Below are 13324 nucleotides of genomic sequence, written 5' to 3'. Positions count from 1 at the left end.
ATTATAGGTTTACGAATGAAGATTTTTAAATTTATAATATTATTAATTAATATATAGTGGTGGTGGCAGCGGTGGCGACGACAATGTCCGGGACAATGGTGTAGCAATGGCGGTGGTGGCGATGATGGCGGCGACAACGGTGGATTTTGAAGTTTAATTACCTTCTCATCCCCCCCCCCAAAAAAATAATAAAAAAAAAACACTTTGAGAAATAGATTTTTTTTTGTCCTAAAACTAATCGGGTTAGTCTCCGTTAGGGAAAAACTCAATGAAGTCCAGTATGATGAAAGTTGGGATTAACCTATAGAATTTCTTAATTTAGATTAATATCGGTCAATAGGCCAAAATTCGGATTATTAAAATCCAATATCCCTAGAAAATAATATGTAGCTAAGAATAACAATGGATAATACATCTTATATTTCTTTTAATTTGGATTAAAGAGCATTTTAGACTTAAGCACAAATTTTAATGTTTTGTTTTTTCAAATTATAACACCAAAAATTCAATATAAAAAAGCCACGCAATCAATTGAGTCATGTCCTGTCAATGATCCAAATTAATTCAAAAAAGGACGTCAGCACACGAAAAAAGGAAAGAAAACTATACAAAAATATTAGCAGCGAAAACTGATACAAACATTCAAACACAAAATATTTATTACAAAAAATTCACAATTTTTAATTCAGTACAACATAAAAATAAAACCCACCTTTTTTGATATTTTTTCTTAATTTGTTTTTTTATATATTAATGCAACCGAGACCATGGTTAGAAGCATTGCAAAAGTCTACGAAGTAATCATTGCCTTCGGGAAGAAAAATGTTTGGAGCATTGCAACACATTTGCTTGAGGGTTTGAGACGTTTCTTCTTACTTAGATCACCACTCATAAGGTTCTGATGTGTTGTAAAACAAACTTACATTCCGTACGTATTTATCACATTTTAAATGCTTAATCGTATAATAAATAATAGTTTTGACTTGTTTTTGCATGATCTTACAAAGCTTAATACTTGGTGTAGGTTATGAGTTTTACAGGAGAGAAGGATCGGGTTTTTGAAGACATATGAGGCCTTTATGATCAAGTTAACAAGAGTAAACTCAAGGCCCGACCCAAGCTCACAAAAACCAAGCCTTTCATGCATGAGATATTATATTATAACACAAAAAAATAAAAAAAAACTAACACAAATACATATAGCCGATCGGAAATAAGCAAAAAAGAAAAGTTTGTTGGTTTGAAGGATTTTGGTCGGCTAGTGGGTGTTTGTTTATTTTATTGTTAGGTTTAAGGAAACAAAAGATTTTTTAGTTTGTGGCTGGGATTATTACTTACGGCAGCAGCTCAAAAGCAAAGAAATATTATACAACAAAAAAATTACAGCTGGTGCAGATTCTGCATATAAACTGGGGGAGTAAACCGTTCTCTGTATTACTTTTGATTACTTTAAGTTATATTTTTATTTTTATTTTATTTCTTTTCCTTGTTCTCATCGAGGACGATTTCGTTCTAAGTGTGGGATGGGAATTTATTTTTCTTAGTTGTAGAAAAAAATTATTAAAAAAAAATAAAAAGAAATAAAAAAAAGTTTTTTAAAGAAAAAAATGTCCATTGAAAATTGTTTTTCTTCTACGTTAAGCAGGAAATGATATTATTACCGTTGTGTCAACGAACTCTCAGAACTTTTGAAATATATAATATAATAATAAAAGAAGAGATGGTTTGCATATCTGATTTGGGATGTGTCGGTAGGCCCAACTAGCTTTGATTGTCCTCTTTAGTAGATTATACATATATAATAATTTGAAAAACGGTGAAACCGAATTTTGATGCATAGGGAGGATTACCATAATCTGAAAACTTTGAGATGGTAAGACTTAAATGCACTCAAACCAGCACACGACCACATGTCCATCTTTTTACGAGCTTAGAAATAGTTATACACTTTAGGGTGATATATAAAAAAAGAAAGTATGTTATGAAAGTTATGAGTATTCCGAAAAGTTATTCCAGAAAGCAAATGATTATGAGAAAGTTATATTGTAAAATGTTAAAGAAACATTCTCAAAGTTAGTAAAAGAGGCCAAAGATGCACATACTAGACGAGACTTAGAGTTTACGTGTTACCAAGGAGATAGTGACTGAGGATACACTATTGAGGCTCGAAGGTTCTTAGTCAATAAATATCAAAGTAGGAATTTATAGGACAAAGTCCAATAATATTTAGGAATATCTCGTACGACCTCCACAGGACCATTCATCCATCAAATTTCACCAAGTGCATCTAATTAGTACCATCAACGAGTCCTTGGCTTATGGTGATTTGTCAAACCAGTTTTCTTCGACTCTAGTCTTCTAGCTCTCTTTGTCTGATATGGGGTAGGTGTAGCCTTAAATTTTGGACTTAAAACGCTTAATGCAGTTCAGGGCATGATAGGTTAGTGACTGGTTTAAGTGGACAACAATACCGGCAATCGCAATCAATATGTTGAGCTGTTTCTTGTGCTAAAAATGTTAAATAATCTGGGAGTTTGTTGTTTTCACTTAGTTATGGTCCTGTGTAGATTTCTTATTCAGGGACAAAAAGTCTTAAGTGTGGGGATGTTTGATATGTTTTAAAACACACTTACTTTCCGCACCTTTTTATCATATTTTAAGTGCTTAATCGTATAATAAATAATAGTTTTGACTTGTTTTTGCATGATCTTGCAAAGCTTAATACTTGGTGTAGGTTATGAGTTTTACAAGAGAAAAGGATCGGGATTTTGAAGACATATGAGGCCTTTATGATCAAGTTAACAAGAGTAAACTCAAGGCCTGACTCAAGCCCACAAGAACCAAGCCTTTCATGCATGAGATATTATATTATAACACAAAAAAAAAACAAAAAAAAACCCTAACACAAATACATAGAGCCGATCGGAAATAAGCAAAAAGAAAAGTTTGTTGGTTCGAAGGATTTTGGTCGGCTAGTGGATGGTTGTTTATTTGATTGTTGGGTTTAAGAAAACAAAAGATTTTTTAGGTTTTGTGGCTGGGATTATTACTTATGGCAGCAGCTCAAAAGCAAAGAAATATTATAAAACAAAAAAATTATAGTCCGATTGGTCAGCTCCCCTTCACAAAAGAAATTCGTTTTTTGCAATTGTCAAGCCAAGAGAAGAAGTAAGCCAAGGGTGACTCGGGACAGCAGCTAGGGTCAGTTCTTCAATAATAATCTCAGCCATAATCGACAGTAAAACATCTATAATCTTTGTTTTCTTGTTCAAGGTTCATACTCTTGATTTTTTTTCTTTAAGGTTAATTGTTTTGCATTTGAATTAAAGATTAGATTGTGCTTGGTTAATATTGATTTTTGAATGAGTTTGATTATGAATTGGTTGAGTTTTATGATGGTTATATTAATGTATGCCTGCTGTCCAAAAATCATGAGAGGCTAAACTTGTTAGTTCTACCCAGGTCTGATGAATATTGTTAGGTTTTGGTGAGTTTTATGGATTGTTTGATCATCATGACTTGATTTGTTAATGAAAGTTTGGTTTAATATTGAATTAGGTTGTGTTTAGTGTCTGTGATTTTATAAATTATACTCATAAACCCCTTGATTGATTGAATTAGTTTTGATTGATTGTATCTTGTTTGACACTTTACTTTGTGTTTAGAGATTGTTTGCGGGGTGTACAACCGTAGGGTTTAGTTGGGTATGTTAATTGATTGAATTCAGCGGGTGGGCGCCTTCTTAGAGACCGAGAGGTGATAGGAAGTAAGGTCGTCTTATAGTTTTTACTTGTTAGGATTAGGATCGTGCGAGAGCGGATTCGGTTCTTGTCGGGTTTGGGTTTGTGAGCGATTAGTTGGTCTAGTTTAAGTTAAACCAAATTGTTTCTCTATCCTTGGTTGCGTAGTATTCGTTTCCATTAGGGTCGTGTGTCGGTGAGTCCGAGAGGAGAGTCGACATTAGAACACTTTAGCAATTCGTTTTCCGGTTTGTTCTTAAAATCAATTAAGTGTAAGTTAGGGTTTGTTAGTGAGACTGAGAGGTGATCTAGCTTTCTTGAGCAAACCTTAGTTGTGTTATCCTTAGATACCGGTGTCGTGAGATCATTCAATCCATTAGCTTGTTAGGCCTTCAATATGATTCTTACCTAGGTAGACATTTTCTCCATTGTCAGTCTCATTCGTAAAGTTTCGTTAAGTTATGTTAAGTTAAGTCTTTTAATTTAGTTAAAGTAAGTTAGGTCAAGTAGTTTAATTATTATAAATCATTTAAAATATTATTTTTAGGAAGGTCTTGTCTAGGGTTAGTGATCATAGACGTTTTCACGTGTCCCCGTGCTCAATACTCGGATTTCCTTAGTTCTATATTACTTACGATCGGTACACTTGCCAGTTGTGTGTGGTTTTATTAGGAAAATCTGTTTTATAAATTTAAAGCTTAGTTGTGAGTTTTGTAGAAAGAAACACCCTTTAGACACACATCAAGTTTTTGGAGCCGTTGCCGGGGACATGGTTTGAGGCGTATTGTGAACGACTCGAGTGAGGACTTAACTTGTTTGCTACTTGTTTTTCTTTTGCTTTGTTTAAATAGTTTAGCTAATTTTAGTTTCTTTTTTTATCTTAATAATTTTATGCGACATACTCGATCTCTAGGACCGCCTGAATCTGAGGGATTTTCCGAACCAGAGTGAGAGTTTCGTGAGAGACGTCGTTCCAGACCGTCTTCTAGTTCTTCTTCTACGTTTGTTGGTAATACATCCTCTTCTCCTACTTTTTCTGAATTCGTCATTAGGGATAGGATTATGGGCAACGCAGTTCCACCACCGAGGAGGACAGTTGCAGACCGAGCCCGTCCGGTCGATGCTGGCGCGTGATCCAACATTTCTCCACCAGCCATCGCAGTTAACATGAACTGGCAGATTCCATCGAACATTCTGAACACCATCTCTCATTCTGCTCAATTTCAAGGGTTGCTCCACGAAAACCCGCATTCTCATCTCACTCGCATTACACGTATTTGCGACACTTTTCATCTTGCCGGTGTTTCCGAAGACGCCATCAAACTCTGCGTTTCATCATGCGAGTTTGTGGCTTGAGTCCCTTCCACAGGGACCCATTGCTACTTGGGCCGCCATGCAGACCCAGTTTCTTGAGAAATATGATCCTCCGGCTAAGGCCGCTCATTCGCGTAACCAGATTCATTATTTCCAGATGGAGGACACCGTGAGATTCTACGAGGCGTGGGAGAGATTCAAAAATCTTCTTGCTTTATGTCCGAACCACGGCCTGCAAGACTGGGCAGTTGTTGAGAAGTTATATAACGGAGTGACGTACGCGACACAGAGTATCCTAGACACTGCGGTGGGTGGAAAATTTGTTGACGACGAAGGATACGGATGAATGCATTTCTTTGTTTAACGTGTTACCCATGAGTGGATACCAGCGACCACCAGCTAAGAGCACCAAGACCTTCAATTCCCTATCACGCGGCATACATTCGGTCGATACGAGCATCGCACTCGCGGCACAGGTTGAGGCTTTGGCGAAGATTGTGAAGGACTTGCAGGTGAAGAGTAAGCTGTGCGAGATCTGTAGAGGAGGGCATGATACCGTTCAGTGCCCCGTAGGTTTCCAGGAGGAGGCAGTAGACTTTGTTAGTAATCCGAACCGAAATCAAAATTCTTTCAATTCTAATAATTCGGGGTGGAGAGGTAATCAAAATTCCAACTGGAGGAACGGAAATCCGTTCGTCTTCCAGCAGCATCAGAGACTAATCTAGGATTCCGGTGAGGGAGCGAGTAGTGGAGAGAAGAAGCCCACGTTAGAGGAGATGATGGCACATCAGACACAGATGATGTCGCAGCTTATGACTCGAGAGGACTCCCGTCACAAAGAAACTCATGAGAAATTTCGGGAGCACGAGTCATTCATGAGAAACCAGGGAGCGTCAATTCAAAATCTTGAACGACAGATAGGAGAGATAGCAAGTCGTCTGAATGAGAGATCGCCATGAACACTTCCGAGTAATATCGAGCAAAATCCGAAGGCGTTCACGAAGGTTGTGACGACGAGGAGCGGCGCAGGGGCACGTATCGAGCCCATGAGTCAGGAGGCGACGAGAGGAGTCGTTGAAGAGCCTGCAGTAGATATAGAGGAGCAGGTGGACAAGGAGATTCAGTTGGAGTCTCCGTCGGCCGAGGTGCATCAGAGGCGCAGCCCAGGAAGTACAGCACAGGCCGGGGATCAACAGTTACCCAGCACACCAGCGAGAGTCTACAAACCTAGACTTCCATATCCCGGGAGACTCCGCAAGGATAGAGACGAGGAGCAGAAATCCAACTTTCTTGATCTTTTGAAGCAGCTTCACCTTAACATTCCATTCCTTGAGGCACTCACTCAAATGCCGAAATATGCAAAGTTCCTTAAGGATATTCTTTCAAATAAGGAAAAGTTAGCTGAGGTCTCTTCCATCCCATTGAGTGCTAGTTGCTCTGCAGTCTTGTACAGAAAGTTACTAGAAAAGATGTCTGATCCTGGGAGTTTCACGATTCCCTGCATCTTGAGTGATGATACGGTGGTTTATGCGCTAGCGGATCTTGGTGCCAGTATTAACCTCATGTCGTATTCTGTGTATCGTAAGTTGGGCTTAGGCGAACCACGTCCTACCCGGATGAGTATCCATTTGCTGATCCAACTGTGAAATACCCCCGAGGGGTGGCCGAGAACATGCTTGTTCGTGTCGAAAAGTTCATCTTCCCAGTGGACTTTGTCATCTTGGACATGAACGATGATGATAGTGTCCCACTTATCTTAGGCCGCCATTCCTTGCCACTGCACAGGAGTTGATCGAAGTCTATGAGGGTAAGTTGATTCTGAGAGTTGGGGATGATAACGTCACCTTTGATGTTCGACAGTCACTAAAACACCCCAAAACTTCCGATGACTCCTTATACTTCATAAATACCATCATAGAACATGTTGGGGGGTTTTTCAGCGAGATCTGTGGAGGATCGGCCTCCGACACCCAGATTATCGATAGGGAGATTCCGGAGATTGAGATGGTTGCCATGACCGATAAGTCCTTGGATGATGATACCGAGTCACATGGCTCTGAATCTGGCGTGTCTGCTGGGATCGTACGAGTCGATCCGATGGACCAACCTTCCATCAAGAGTCCTCCTTTTCCTTAGAGCTTAAGGATTTGCCTGCCCATCTGGAGTATGCGTATTTAGATGAAGAGAGGAAGTTTCCGGTTATTATTGCGTCTGCTTTGACGAAGATCGAGAAGAAGAAGTTGTTGAGGGTGCTACGAGAGCACAAGGGGGCGATTGCATGGAAGATTATTGACATTAAGGGTATCAACCCTTCGTTTTGCACTCATAAAATCCTCATGGAAGATAATTTCAAAACTGTCATTCAGCCGAAAAGGCGGCTTAATCCAAAAATGCAAGAGGTTGTGAAGAAGGAGATTATTAAACTCTTTGATGCGGGGATCATTTTCCCCAATTCTGATAGTGCTTGGATGAGTCCAGTTCAAGTGGTTCCTAAAAGGGTGGCATGACTGTAGTCACCAATGAGAGGAACGAGCTCATTCCCACTAGGACTGTGACTAGATGGAGAGTCTGCATCGACTATCGCAGACTGAATGATGCCACTAGGAAAGACCACTTTCCTTTACCCTTCATTGATCAGATGTTGGAGCGTATAGCAGGTCAGCAGTACTACTATTTCTTAGATGGTTTCTCTGGGTACTTCCAGGTTTCGATAGCTCCCGATGACCAGGAGAAAACCACTTTTACATGTCCTTAAGGAAAGTTTGCCTATAAACGTATGCCGTTCGGATTGTGTAGCGCTCCAGCCACATTCCAGAGATGCATGGTGGCTATTTTCCATGATATGATCGAGGACTCCATGGGGGTGTTCATGGACGATTTTTCTGTTTTTGGGAGTTCCTTTGATCATTGTCTTTCTAATCTTGAGAGGATGATGGCCCACTGCATTGACACCAACTTAGTCCTTAACTGGGAGAAGTGTCATTTCATGGTTCACGAGGGCATCGGATTTCGAGTGTGGGGATAGAGGTTGACCGAGCGAAGGCCGAGACCATTTCTAATCTTCCCCCATCCACTTATGTGAGATCCATCCGGAGTTTTTTAGGTCATGCCGGGTTTTACCCGGCATGTATATGCGTATTTAGATGAAGAGAGGAAGTTGCCGGTTATTATTGCGTCTGCTTTGACGAAGGTCGAGAAGAAGAAGTTGTTGAGGGTGCTACGAGAGCACAAGGGGGAGATTGCATGGAAGATTATCGACATTAAGGGTATCAACCCTTCGTTTTGCACTCATAAAATCCTCATGGAGGATAATTTCAAAACTGTCGTTCAGCCGCAAAGGCGGCTTAGTCCAAAAATGCAAGAGGTTGTGAAGAAGGAGATCATTAAACTCTTTGATGTGGGGATCATTTTCCCCAATTCTGATAGTGCTTGGGTGAGTCCAGTTCAAGTGGTTCCTAAAAAGGGTGGCATGACTGTCGTCACCAATGAGAGGAACGAGCTCATTCCCACTAGGACTGTGACTAGATGGAGAGTCTGCATCGACTATCGCAGACTGAATGATGCCACCAGGAAAGATCACTTTCCTTTACCCTTCATTGATCAGATGTTGGAGCGTATAGCAGGTCAGCAGTACTACTATTTCTTAGATGGTTTCTCTGGGTACTTCCAGGTTTCGATAGCTCCCGATGACCAGGAGAAAACCACTTTTACATGTCCTTAAGGAACGTTTTCCAATAAACGTATGCCGTTCGGACTGTGTAGCGCTCCAGCCACATTCCAGAGATGCATGGTGGCTATTTTCCATGATATGATCCAGGACTCTACGGGAGTGTTCATGGACGATTTTTATGTTTTTGGGAGTTCCTTTGATCATTGTCTTTCTAATCTTGAGAGGATGATGGCCAGCTGCGTTGACACCAACCTAGTCCTTAACTGGGAGAAGTGTCAATTCATGGTTCACGAGGGCATTTTTCTAGGGCATTGGATTTCGAGTGAGGGGATAGAGGTTGACCAAGCGAAGGCCGAGACCATTTCTAATCTTCCCCCTTCCACTTCTGTGAGATCCATCCGGAGTTTTTTAGGTCATGCCGGGTTTTACCGCCGGTTCATCAAAAATTTTCTAAAATCGCGAGACCCATGACCAAACTTCTAGAGAATGATGCTCCATTCGTTTTTTCTGAGTAGTGTATTGAGGCGTTTGATCTTTTAAAAGACAAACTCGTTAACTTCCCGATCATGGTTTCTCCTGACTGGTCGTTACCATTCGAGTTGATGTGTGACGCGAGCGACTTCGCAGTCGGAGCGGTTCTTGGACAGCGGAAGGATAAACACTTCCATCCGATTTACTGCGCTAGCCGGACCTTAAATGGTGCACAAGAGAGTTATACCACCACCGAGAAAGAGATTTTAGTTGTGGTATTCGCATTCGATAAATTTAGGTCCTATCTAAATCTGTCCAAGACGATTGTGTACACGGACCATGCTGCTATTCAATATCTCTTTAGAAAGCAGGATGCTAAGCCTCGTCTTATCCGTTGGATCCTGTTGCTTCAAGAGTTTGATATTGAGATTCGTGATAAAAGGGGGGCCGAGAATGTGGCGACCGATCATCTTTCGGATCTAGAGGGAGCTGAGTTAGGAGATTCGGGGCTCAGGATCGACGATCATTTTCCAACAGAGAGTCTCATGTTTGTTATGGCACAGGAGGAGGGTTTTCCATGGTTCGCTGACTTCGCGAACTATCTTGCTGACGGGTACCTCCCGAAGATGCCTTACCAGCAAAAGAAGAAATTCTTTGCTGATGTTAAGTTTTACCTATGGGACGACCCGTATCTTTTCCATATCGGTGTTGATCAGTTGATTAGGAGGTGTGTAGATTCTAAGGAGGGATGGCAGATTCTGAGCCATTCCCATGTAGGACCGACAGGAAGTTACCACGGTGTGAGTTCGACGGCGAAGAAGGTGTTTGATTCAGGTTTTTATTGGTCGTCGATTTTTAAGGACGCGCATGCGTTTGTGAGGAGTTGTGATCGTTGCCAGTGTGTCGGCAACATTTAGTCGCGAAACGAAATGCCCCAAAATGCTATTCAGGTTTGTGATGTTTTCGATGTGTGGGGCATTGATTTCATGTGACTGTTTCCATCTTCGCGTGGGAACAAATACATACTCGTGGCCGTCGATTATGTCTCAAAGTGGGTAGAGGCCAAGGCTCTACCCACGAATGATGCTTGGGTTGTAGTCCGTTTTCTAAAGAGTCTCTTTGCTCGTTCTGGTGTCCTGAAAGCCTTGATTAGTGATCGAGGTACTCACTTCTGCAATGCGCAGATGGAGAAGGCGTTGCAGCGCTATGGGGTCACCCATCGGCTTGCGACCGCCTACCAACCATAGACTAGTGGACATGTGGAAGTGAGTAATCGGGGAATCAAACGTATTCTTGAGAAAACAGTTGGTTCGAATCATCGGGATTGGTCCGACAACTTGGATGGCGCTTTGTGGGCCTTCCGTACAGCCTACAAGACTCCGACTGTTTACACACCATTTCGGATGATTTATGGGAAGGCCTGTCATCTTCCTGTTGAGTTGGAGCACCATGCTTCATGAGCCCTTCAGAGGGTAAATCTTGATTTATCCGCCGCAAAGGGCACTCATTTCCATCAGCTGCATAAGTTAGAGAAGCTCCGGGATCACGCGTATACACAGTCGTTTAGGTATAAGGAGCGGACGAAAGAACTGCATGATAGAAAGTTGAAGGGCAATAGGCAGTTCAAGTGTGGGGATAAGGTCTTATTGTATAACTCCCGGTTGAGGTTATTCCCGGGAAAGTTGAAATCCCGATGATCGGGACGTTCACGGTCACTGAGGTATTCCCGTTTGACACTATTGAGATACAAGATCAGAGCGGGAAGTTTAAGGTGAACGTTCACAGGTTGAAGCACTACATAGGCGATCCGGTTGCTGATCAGACAGTCGAGGTGTTCTACCTTGACTCATTCACTGAGGCGTAGACGTGTTAGATGCATCACTCGGGAGACAGACCGAGTTGTATAGTGTGTATTATGATTTTCTTTATTATCTGTTTTATTTATTTTATTTTTGTTAGTTATAAAAAAAATTTAAAAATAAAAATTAATAAAAATTAAAAAATTAAAAATTAAAAAATTAAAAACACAAAAATATGTTTATTTCTTATGTTTTTGCTTTCTTTTTTGTACGCCGCTACATGCGAGCGAGTTTGAGTTATTGCAGGTATTATTATGCTCATGGTAGCTCTGATGGCGTTTTGGAACTGGTTCTCCCGAGGGTGTAGCCGCGAATGAAATGCTATACGGTCGCTCGATTGATTCACAGCTGGTGCAGATTCTGTATATAAACCAGGGAATTAACCCGTTCTCTGTTTTACTTTTGATTACTTTAAGTTTTATTTTTATTTTTATTTTATTTCTTTTCCTAGTTCTCATCGAGCTCGATTTCGTTCTAAATGTGGGGATGAGAATTTATTTTACTTAGTTGTAGAAAAAAAAATAAAAAAATAAAATAATATAAAAAAAAAGTTTTAAAGAAAAAAAAATGTCCCTTGAAAATTGTTTTTCTTCTATGTTGAGCAGGAAATGATATTATTACCGTTGTGTCAACGAACTCTTGAAAATTTTGAAATATATAATATAATAATAAAAGAAGAGATGATTTGCATATCAGATTTGGGATGTGTCGGTAGGCCCAACTAGCTTTGATAGTCCTCTTTATTAGATTTTATATATATAATAATTTGAAAAACGGTGAAACCGAATTTCAATGCTTAGGGAGGATTACCATAATCTGAAAACTTTGAGATGGTAAGACTTAGATGCACTCAAACCAACACACCACCACATGTCCATCTTTTTACGAGCTTAGAAATACTTATATACTTTAGGGTGATATAAAAAAAGAAAAAAGAAAAAAGAAAAAAAGATAGTATGCTATGAAAGTTATAAGTATTCCAAAAAGTTATTCCAGAAAGCAAATGATTGTGAGAAAGTTATGTATTGTAAAATGTCAAAGAAGCATTCTCAAAGTTAGTAAAAGAGACCAAAGATGCACATACTAGACGGGACTTAGAGTTTACGTATTACCAAGGGGATAGTGACTCTGAGGATACATAAATGGGGCTCGAAGGTTCTTAGTCAATAAATATCAAATTAGAAATTTATAGGACAAAGTCCAATAATATTTAGGAATAGCTCGTACGACCTCCACAAGAGCATTCATCCATCAAATTTCACCGAGTGCATCTAATTAATACCATCAACGAGTCCTTGGCTTATGGTGATTTGTCGAACCAGTTTGCTTCGACTCTAGTCTTCTAGCTCTATTTGTCTGATATGGGGTAGGTGTAGCCTTAATTTTTGGACTTAAAACGCTTAATGCAATTGGGGGCTTGATAGGTTAGTGGCTGGGTTTAAGTGCACAACAATACCGGCAATCGCGGTCAATATGTCGAGTTGTTTCTTGTGCTTTAGTAATGTTAAATAATCTGGGAGTTTGTTGTTTATCACTTAGTTATGATCGTGTGTAGATTTCTTTTTTAGGTAGGAAAAAGTATTAAGTGTGGGGATGTTTGATGTGTTTTAAAACACACTTACTATCCATACCTTTTATCATATTTTAAGTGCTTAATTGTATAATAAAAAATAGTTTTGATGTTTTTGCATAATCTTTCAAAGCTTCATACTTGGTGTAGGTTATGAGTTTTACAAGAGAAAAGGATCGGGTTTTTGAAGACATATGAGGCCTTTATGATCAAGTTAACAAGAGTAAACTCAAGGCCCGGCTCAAGCCCACAATAATCAAGCCTTTCATGCATGAGATATTATATTATAACACAAAAAAATAAATAAAACCCTAGAACAAATACATAGAGCCAATCGGAAACAAGCAAAAAAGAAAAGTTTGTTGGTTTGAAGGATTTTGGTCGGCTAGTGGATGGTTGTTTATTTGATTGCTGGGTTTAAGGAAACAAAAGATTTTTTAGGTTTTGTGGCTGGGATTATTACTTACGGCAGCAACTCAAAAGCAAAGAAATATTATACAACAAAAAAATTATAGTTCGATCGGCTAGCTCCCCTTCACAAAATAAATTCGTTTTTTGCAAATGTCAAGCCAAGAGAAGAAGAATTAAGCCAAGGGTGACTCAGGACAACAGCTAGGGTCAGTTCTTCATTAATAATCTCAGCCATAATCGACAGTAAAACATCTATAATTTTCGTTTTCTTGTTCAAGATTCATACTCT

At 39.8% G+C, this 13324-nt stretch overlaps 1 long non-coding RNA gene across 1 annotated transcript in view; it reads left to right on the top strand.

The window, feature by feature from the left end:
* The window catches only part of LOC143539195 (uncharacterized), a 137354-nt gene that overhangs the window by 66207 nt on the left and 57823 nt on the right, over window positions 1–13324 (top strand). The window lies entirely within an intron of this gene.

Source organism: Bidens hawaiensis, unplaced genomic scaffold (assembly GCF_021521415.1).
Source record: "Bidens hawaiensis isolate Kalapana, Puna unplaced genomic scaffold, B.hawaiensis_p1.1 tig00011824_1, whole genome shotgun sequence".
NCBI classification, from domain to species: Eukaryota; Viridiplantae; Streptophyta; class Magnoliopsida; order Asterales; family Asteraceae; genus Bidens; species Bidens hawaiensis.
This window is presented reverse-complemented; position numbering and strand designations above follow the sequence as displayed.